Genomic DNA, 8,351 nt, shown 5'->3' on the forward strand with positions numbered 1-8,351 from the left:
ACCGTAATGCCTTCCTTAAAATGCCAGCTCGGTTCGAGGGGCTCGAATTCCACCATGTGGTCCGAGAAAACAATCAAGCGGCGGATATTCTCGCCCGCATCGGCACTAAACGTGACCCCGTCCCACCCAATATCTTCTTGGAAAGGCTGTTCAAGCCATCCGTGGTATGGGAAGGGAAGACCGACAATACCAGTCCGGATCTGAATATAACCCCAGATTCCGAACCATCTGACGTAATCGGAGGCTCTGCCACCGAAATAACACGAAATCATGGTTGTCATCGCCCCGTGGACTGAGCCCTTCTTAGCATACCTAAATAGGCAAGAGCTCCCTGAGGACCAAAATGAGGCACGCTGTATTGTGCGGCAGTCTAAGGCCTACAAAGTCCATGAGGGAGAGCTTTATAAGAAAAGCGCCACTGGAGTGCTCCAAAGATGCATCTCCGAAGAGGAAGGGCGACAGCTCTTGGCCGAAATCCATGTCGGACTCGGCGGGCACTACGTCGCAGCTCGGGCACTCGTAAGCAAGGCCTTTCATATAGGTTTTTACTGGCCAACAGCCCGGGCAGATGCACAGGACCTTGTCCAACATTGCGTCGGTTGCCAACTTTTCACCAATCAGAGCCATATGCCCCCTACCGCTCTCCAAACAATCCCCATAACTTGGCCCTTCACGGTCTGGGGGCTTTATATGGTCAGACCTCTTAAAGGGGGAAGCCATAAGAAAAAAATACTTATTGGTCATGGTAGACAAGTTCACCAAATGGATAGAAGCCAAACCAGTTAAAACGGTTGAATCCAGACCAGCGATAGACTTCATATCAGGGGTTGTGCACCGTTATGGTGTCCCCCACAACATCATCACTGACAATGGCTCAAATTTCATAGCCGATGAGGTGAAAACTTGGTGCGGCAATATGGGCATTAAGCTCGATTACGCCTTTGTCTATCACCCCCAAACAAATGGTCAAGTCAAACATGCAAATGGTCTTATCATGAGCGGCATCAAACCCAGACTAGTGCGATCCTTGAAGGAATCAGATACGCACTGGGTCGAGGAGCTCGACTCCATACTCTAGGGGCTGCGGACCACGCCAAATCGCACCACCGGATACACACCATTTTTTATGGTGTACGGCATAGAGGCGGTATTGCCATGCGACATTATTCATGACTCACCTCGGGTGCGCATGTATGAAGAGAGAGAAGCCGAGCTCGATCGGCAGGATAATCTAGATGCCCTGGAGGAGGAGCACGATGTAGCAAAAGCCCGTTCCGCATTCTATCAGCAGCAGGCTCGAAGGTATCAAAGCAGAGAAGTACGGGCCAAAACTTATAACATTGGCGAACTCGTTCTATGCCTACCGGAGAAGAAGAAGGACAAGCTCAAGCCCAAGTGGGAGGGTCCCTTTATCATTGATAAAGTTCTCACCAAAGGAGCGTACCGTCTGCGTAATGCATCAAATAACAGACTCGAGCCGAACCCATGGAACGCGGCTAGACTCCGAAGATTCTACGCCTAGTGCCGAACTCAGAGTTCGTCCCCCTACCTCCGCCTTTTTAATTGTGTCCTCCTTTTTTCCTCTTTTCCTTTTACACATAAAGCCTTAAATGCTTTACGGATGCTTCGATCGCTCCGGCCGCACTATGCATGCTCAATATACCTGGGGGCTTCCTATATGGAAGCTTAATATAATTATTTTCATGGCTTTATGCCCACCACATACGCGTCACCTTTCCATATGTGCCTTTTCTTCACCATTATATGCATCGATATGACTTAAGTTTTGGCCATGCTGGGTTGCCTGGCTCTTGTGTTTATGCCCTACGTTCCTGTTAATTCGGCTAGGGCATAAGGGGAGCACCTCTGCGATTGTTACTGCCGGGTCAGCCAGATGTGTACCTCAGACTGGGTGAAGCCGAAAGCTAGCGTTCTTAAGGGAATATTCGGTCGGTGAACAAAAGATGTTTTTTATCTGTTATTACATAAACCCCCAGATGTTTTCTATCTTGTGTCTCTGTTCGCAGTTCGGACATGCACATTGATGCATGCGTACCCAGGGAAAGGAACCCTTAACGGAACTATTCTCTCTGGAAGATGTTTCTTACTAACCATGTAATATAACATAACTAGTTGGGTACTTGTCTGTTCAAGCACTTATGACCCCTACGCCTGGTTTCCACGCGTACCCCGGTTCTACATAACTGGGCGGGTATTTGGATACACTTCGGACTGTCGGGTCCGAAGGCTGAAGCGAAAAGGTCCGCCAAGACAAATGATTTACAATCCGGCTAGGGACCACATGCGTCCATTGAAGTACATAGTCACTTGGACTGGCTAAAATCTTCTTCTATACCATCCAACAGGCTGTCTAGCCTACAATCCCGTTGGGAATACTTTGTGGATAATTCTGCTTGGTCATATACCAGACTTACGGGAATCTCTTTCCCATCTGGCCCCACCGTCCCAACCTCGGCCATATGTTTCGGGTGAGCCTTGGTGTATCGCGTCTTCACCATCGCCCAGGCTTCCCTTGCACCTTGTCGGCAGGCCGATATCTTCCATAATCGGAAGTGCCGACATGCTCCCTTGAGCATATCCACAAGCTCCCCCATGCCTGTTGGCAGGGAAGCGGATGGCCACAAGGCCTGGGCAATACCCTGCATCACCTGCCAAACTTGTTCGTGCATTTGTGAGAGATCTTGCAGCAGATCGCCTGCGGATCCGGGCATCTCCTCTTCAGGACGGCCTATCAGCATACCTACAGACATAACTCTGTCAATTGGTTTCTTCACCGAACTGTACTGTAGTTCGTTTGAGCACTTATTATAAATGCCGCGTCGAAGCCTTCTATTCTCCTTCATGGAGTCAGCAAGCTGGGCCCGAACATTTGCTAATTCGACGCCCAGCCGGACATTGGCATCTTGGAGATCGTTTTTCTCCCGTCTAACCTGTGTAAGCACACGCTCGCCAGCCTTTAGCTGTCTTCGAGCATGCGGCTCATCCTCTTGTACGATCTCCGGATTCTCTCTGGGATTGTCTACGGAATCTATTGTTAGATTTCTAAAAAGCATGCCAAATATTAACTGGTGTATGTACTTGGATTGAGATAAGTATTACCAGATGAGGCCTTCTTGGATTCCTCTATTTTGGCAAGTGCGGCCCTCAGCTGGGCCTTGCATTCCTCTAGCTCTTGAGATAACTGGGAATTCTTATCCACGAGAACCTGTGCATAAAATGATCCTTAAATCAGTTGTGCCAACTGTTTCAAGTCTCGGGGCTACTGATATACATACTTATCAAATTTTCTTACCCGTATATCCTTTGCATACTGGTCCGTCGCTCTAGCGAGTCCATCTTGAGCAGCGCGGATATATGTGTCTCCTGAATTAAAGGCATTGAACGCCTCTTCGGAAAAAATACCATCACGAAGTACGACCCGTCTGCGCCGGTGATTCATGGCACACTCCACTTCGGAATTCATAGCGGAGAACCCATACGCATCCTTTGTAGGAGGACAATTCGGTGTTGTCCCCACATTAGCCTCCACTCATGAGGCCGGTTCTAGAATCCGGCTGGTGGAGGCGTGGCCGACAGGGTCTCTGGATGTAGTCCAGTGGCTACTCTTTTTGCCAGGACATAATGGACGCTGTTACATTTCAAAGATGATAATCACGGAGCAGGTTTTAAATTATACCTCTACGACAGCATCTCGATCCTAACCGCCTTCCTCTTAAGTCTGCCTGGCCTGGGTGCCCTTTGCTGATGAGTCCCCATGGGCTCGGCACGGCGCCCCGATTGTCGTTTCTATAAAAGTACAATATATGTGCATAAGGTATGGCATAAAGGAGGAATCCGTCTCCGAAGTTGGGACTTCGGCTTTACTTACGTGTGATACAGGGAGCAGTCCGGGATAATCGGCGATGATGGCCACCAAGGTGCCGTCATAGCTTGCCTGGTAAAATGTCCCATCGATAAGCTCCACGGATATATCCGGATCTTCTTCAAGTCCGGAGTCGAGAGCCAGGCCAGGATCCTCTGGCTGCGGAGATGGGCTGTTGAACTCTTTCACGGCCTTTCTCAGTTCATGCTTTGAAATAGCAAGGTAAATAATTGTAACATGGGATGCAAGAATAAATAGGGCCGAGTAAAGGATGATAGCTTACCCAGTTCGGGGGGTTGCACATGGAAAATCCATCCCGTGGTTTGATGCGGAGGAACTCCTCTTCTTCTCCTTTGTACAAATCGGACAATATTCTAGCCAGAGCGGTGGAAGAGTCCGGACCTTTACGACCGCAGCGGGTGGCATCGTCTTCTCCAATGAAGTGCCACATGGATTTCCCCCGGTATTGAAGTGGCTGCACCCCCCGCATTATGCATATTGACATAACTTCAATTATTGTCAGTCCTGATTGGGCCAGTGTTTTTATCCTGCCCATCAGGTAGTGGACTTCTCTGTCATCTTCCTCCTGGGGGCTCCGAGGGCGCCAGCTTTGGCGTTTCTTCAGCGTTAGTGAACTCAGGAAGGCCCGTCTGGATTGGGTCCGGAAGGGGAACGCCCTCTACATAAAACCACTCCGAAGGCCAGTCTTCAGATGCCTTCTTTTGAGTGCCCAAAAAGTATCCGGACTGGGCAACACGCCATATTTTGGCTCCACCCACTTGATATATAGATCCCTCTTGATTATGAGGGATGAGGCAGAATAGCCTCTTCCATAGCTCGAAATGAGCCTCGCAGCCCAGAAATAGCTCGCAAAGGGCAACATAACCTGCGATGTGCAGTACGGAGGCGGGGGTAAAATTATGGAGCTGGAGGCCGTAGAACTCCAGGAGCCCACGGAGGAACGGGTGGATTGGAAACCCAAGTCCCTCAGCAAATATGGGACAAGGCATACCCGCTCCCCCTGAGATGGGTTAGGAAAGCTCTCCGCTTGCTCCCCGCCATTATAGGTGGCTAGTCCGGCTCAGACGGGGACCATGTATGCAGGTGGAAGGAACCCTTGGGTCTGCAACTCTACTAATTGGCTGTGGGGGACAGAACACTTTACACAATCACCTGTCTTAGAGCTAAGGGTGCGTGAGGAGGAGCTGCGGCGACAGGCCATGATGGAATGGTTTTTTCCGGGTGCACTCTGTTGAATGCTTGCTAGAGGGAAGATGGTGAGATTTGGATCTGAGGATCCCCGTCTCTTCAAATAGACGGTTGGCTTACAGGGTCAGGGTGGCAAATGTAAAAATGCACCGACTTCTCGTATTCACTCGACACGTGGAGATGGCCATTATTGAAGCACAGAAGCCGAGGAGTACAATATTGATGAAAGCCGGACATTGTTTGCTACAACAGGTACTCTGGATTTGGAGAAGAACCCGCCTTGCAATGCTGAAGACAATCTGTGGCCGGACTCATCGTCATTGAAGCCTGGTTCGGGGGCTACTGAGGGAGTCCTGGATTAGGGGGTATCCGGACAGCCGGACTATATCCTTTGGTCGGACTGTTGGACTATGAAGATACAAGATTGAAGACTTCGTCCCGTGTCTGGATGGGACTCTCCTCTGCTTGGAAGGCAAGCTTGGCAATTCGGATGTATAGATCTCCTTCTCTGTAACCGACTCTGTGTAACCCTAGCCCCCTCCGGTGTCTATATAAACCGGAGGGTTTAGTCCGTAGGACAACAACAATCATAATCATAGGCTAGCTTCTAGGGTTTAGCCTCTACGATCTCGTGGTAGATCAACTCTTGTAATACTCATATCATCAAGATCAATCAAGCAGGAAGTAGGGTATTACCTCCATCGAGAGGGCCCGAACCTGGGTAAACATCGTGTCCCCAGCCTCCTGTTACCATTAGCCTTAGACGCACAGTTCATGACCCCCTACCTGAGATCCACCAGTTTTGACACCGACAATGACCTAGCATCTATTCTTGAGGAAAACCACTTTCTAAAGGCACAACTTGAGAAAATACTCATGACATGTGCTCAAGGACAAAAGAACCTTAATGAGGTATTGAGCCAACACAATGAGGTGTTTTCCAAGGAAGGGCTCGGGTTTGACCCAAGCACAAGCAAGAAGAAGACATCATCTCAAAAGTGCACCACCCCTCTCAAGGAGACATTTGTATGTGAAGGGCACAAGGAGAAAGGTAAGGTTGTGAGTGGGAAGGTCACTAGGGGCACGCCCACTCTCAACAAGCCAAAAGAGTTCATGCCCCCATCCTATGTACTTCATAAAACAAAGGATGGAGAAGTTTATGCTAAATTTGTTGGTCCTCGTAATGCATTCCGGTTTTATGCTATTTGGGTCCCCAAGACCCTTATGACTAACTTGAGAGGTCCCATTGCAAAATGGGTGCCTCTAACCAAGTCATAAATTGTGTGTAGGCTGCCTTCTCCGGTAGAGTCAAATGGGTGATCGATAGTGGATGCACCAACCATATGACCGGAGATAGCAAATTGCTTTTTGATTTCATGGAAGCTATTCAACCATTTATGAGCATTGTGTTTGGTGGAGGATCAAAAGGACATGTACTCTGGTTGGGCACGGTGGCTATCACAAATTACATGTCTCTTGCAAATGTCATGCTTGTCCAATCCCTCAAATACCATCTGCTTTCCATTTTCCAACTGGCTTCCATTGGTTATGATACTCTATTTGGAATAATGGATGTGAAAGTCTTTAAGAGAGATACTCTCGAAGTGGCCTTTGTTGGAGAGTTGGATGGCAACCTTTACATGGTTGATCTCTTGAAAGAGAGCACATTCCATGCAACTTGCCTAATGGCCAAGGCCGACAAGGGGTGGCTATGGCATCACCGGCTAGTCCATGCCGGCATGAGAAATTTTCAAGATCTTTTATAGGGTAATCACATCCTTGGAGTAACCAATGTCTCTTTTGAGAAAGATTGTTTGTGTAGTGCATGCATAGCCGGGAAGCAACATCAATCAAAGCACCCACCCAAGAATATTGTATCTACCTCAAGGCCTTTGGAGCTCCTTCATGTGGATCTCTTTGGGCCTCCTTGATGGGATAGTTTTGGTGGGAAAAAGTATGGACTTGTCATTGTTGATGATTACTCAAGATACACATGGGTGTTTTTCCTAAAGTCCAAGGACGAGACGAAGATCACCTTCATTGATTTTGCCAAGCAAGACCAACACAAATTTGACAAAGAAATCTTGGTAATAAGAAGTGACAATGGCTCCGAGTTCAAGTACTACACCTTGGAAGAGTTTCTTACTGATTAGGGGATTGAGCATCAATATTCCACACCTACACTCCTCAACAAAATGGTGTAGCCGAGAGGAAGAACTGTACACTTGTGGAAATGGCAAGGTCCATTTTGGATGAGTACAAGTCACCACATAGTTTTTGGGCCGATGCCGTTAACACCGCATGCCATGCATCAAACCGGCTCTCCCTCCGCACGATATTGGAGAAGACTCCATATGAGCTCCTAACCCGGAACAAGCCAAATGTCAAGTACTGTCGTGTATTTGGGTGCAAGTGCTTCATTCTCAACAAGAGAGAACAGTTAGGAAAATTTCAATCCAAAACAATTGAGGGCATATTTGTTGGTTATGGATCAAACTCTCATGCCTATAAAGTCTACAACAAATCCAATGGATGTGATATAGAAACTTGTGATGTGGTGTTTGATGAATTTAATGGCTCCCACGGGGAGCAAGTTGATCTAAGTGATGTAGGTGAGAAGATCCTTCTCAAGATATTTTGATCATGGGTGTTGGTGCTCTTCTTCCAATGGAACAAGAACCTCATGATGATGAAGAAGAAGATGGAAGTTTCACTCATCATCAAGCCACTTGAACAACCATACCACCACAAGATCCTATTGCTCAAACCGGGGCCGTTGTTCAAGAACAAGAATGGGCAATCCTTGATGATGAACCTCAACAAATGCAACATGAAGAAGAAGATCTTCCACCACACATTAATGATCCGTATGTTGAGTATGTGGATGATGGAAATGAAGTTGAACCTCGTGAAGCCCTAAACTCCATCATGCCGCGAGTGGCTGGTCATGTTGATGTTGATCAAATTCTTAACGGTATATTGGAAGGTAGAGTCACTCGTAAGTAATTGACAAACTTTTGTGCTCACTTTTTGTTTGTCTCTAGTGTTGAGCCACTCAAGGTACAAGATGATGGACAATGATTGGCTAGTTGCTATGCAAGAAGAGTTGAATAGTTTTGAACGCAACAAAGTGTGGTCACTAGTCATTGGAACAAAATGGATTTTCAAGAACAAGCAAGATGATAATGGTGTAATCATCCGAAACAAGGCAAGGTTAGTGGCACAAAGGTACTCACAAGTTGAAGGTTTGGACTTTAAT

Source organism: Triticum dicoccoides, chromosome 1B, assembly GCF_002162155.2.
Source record: "Triticum dicoccoides isolate Atlit2015 ecotype Zavitan chromosome 1B, WEW_v2.0, whole genome shotgun sequence".
Taxonomy (NCBI): Eukaryota; Viridiplantae; Streptophyta; class Magnoliopsida; order Poales; family Poaceae; genus Triticum; species Triticum dicoccoides.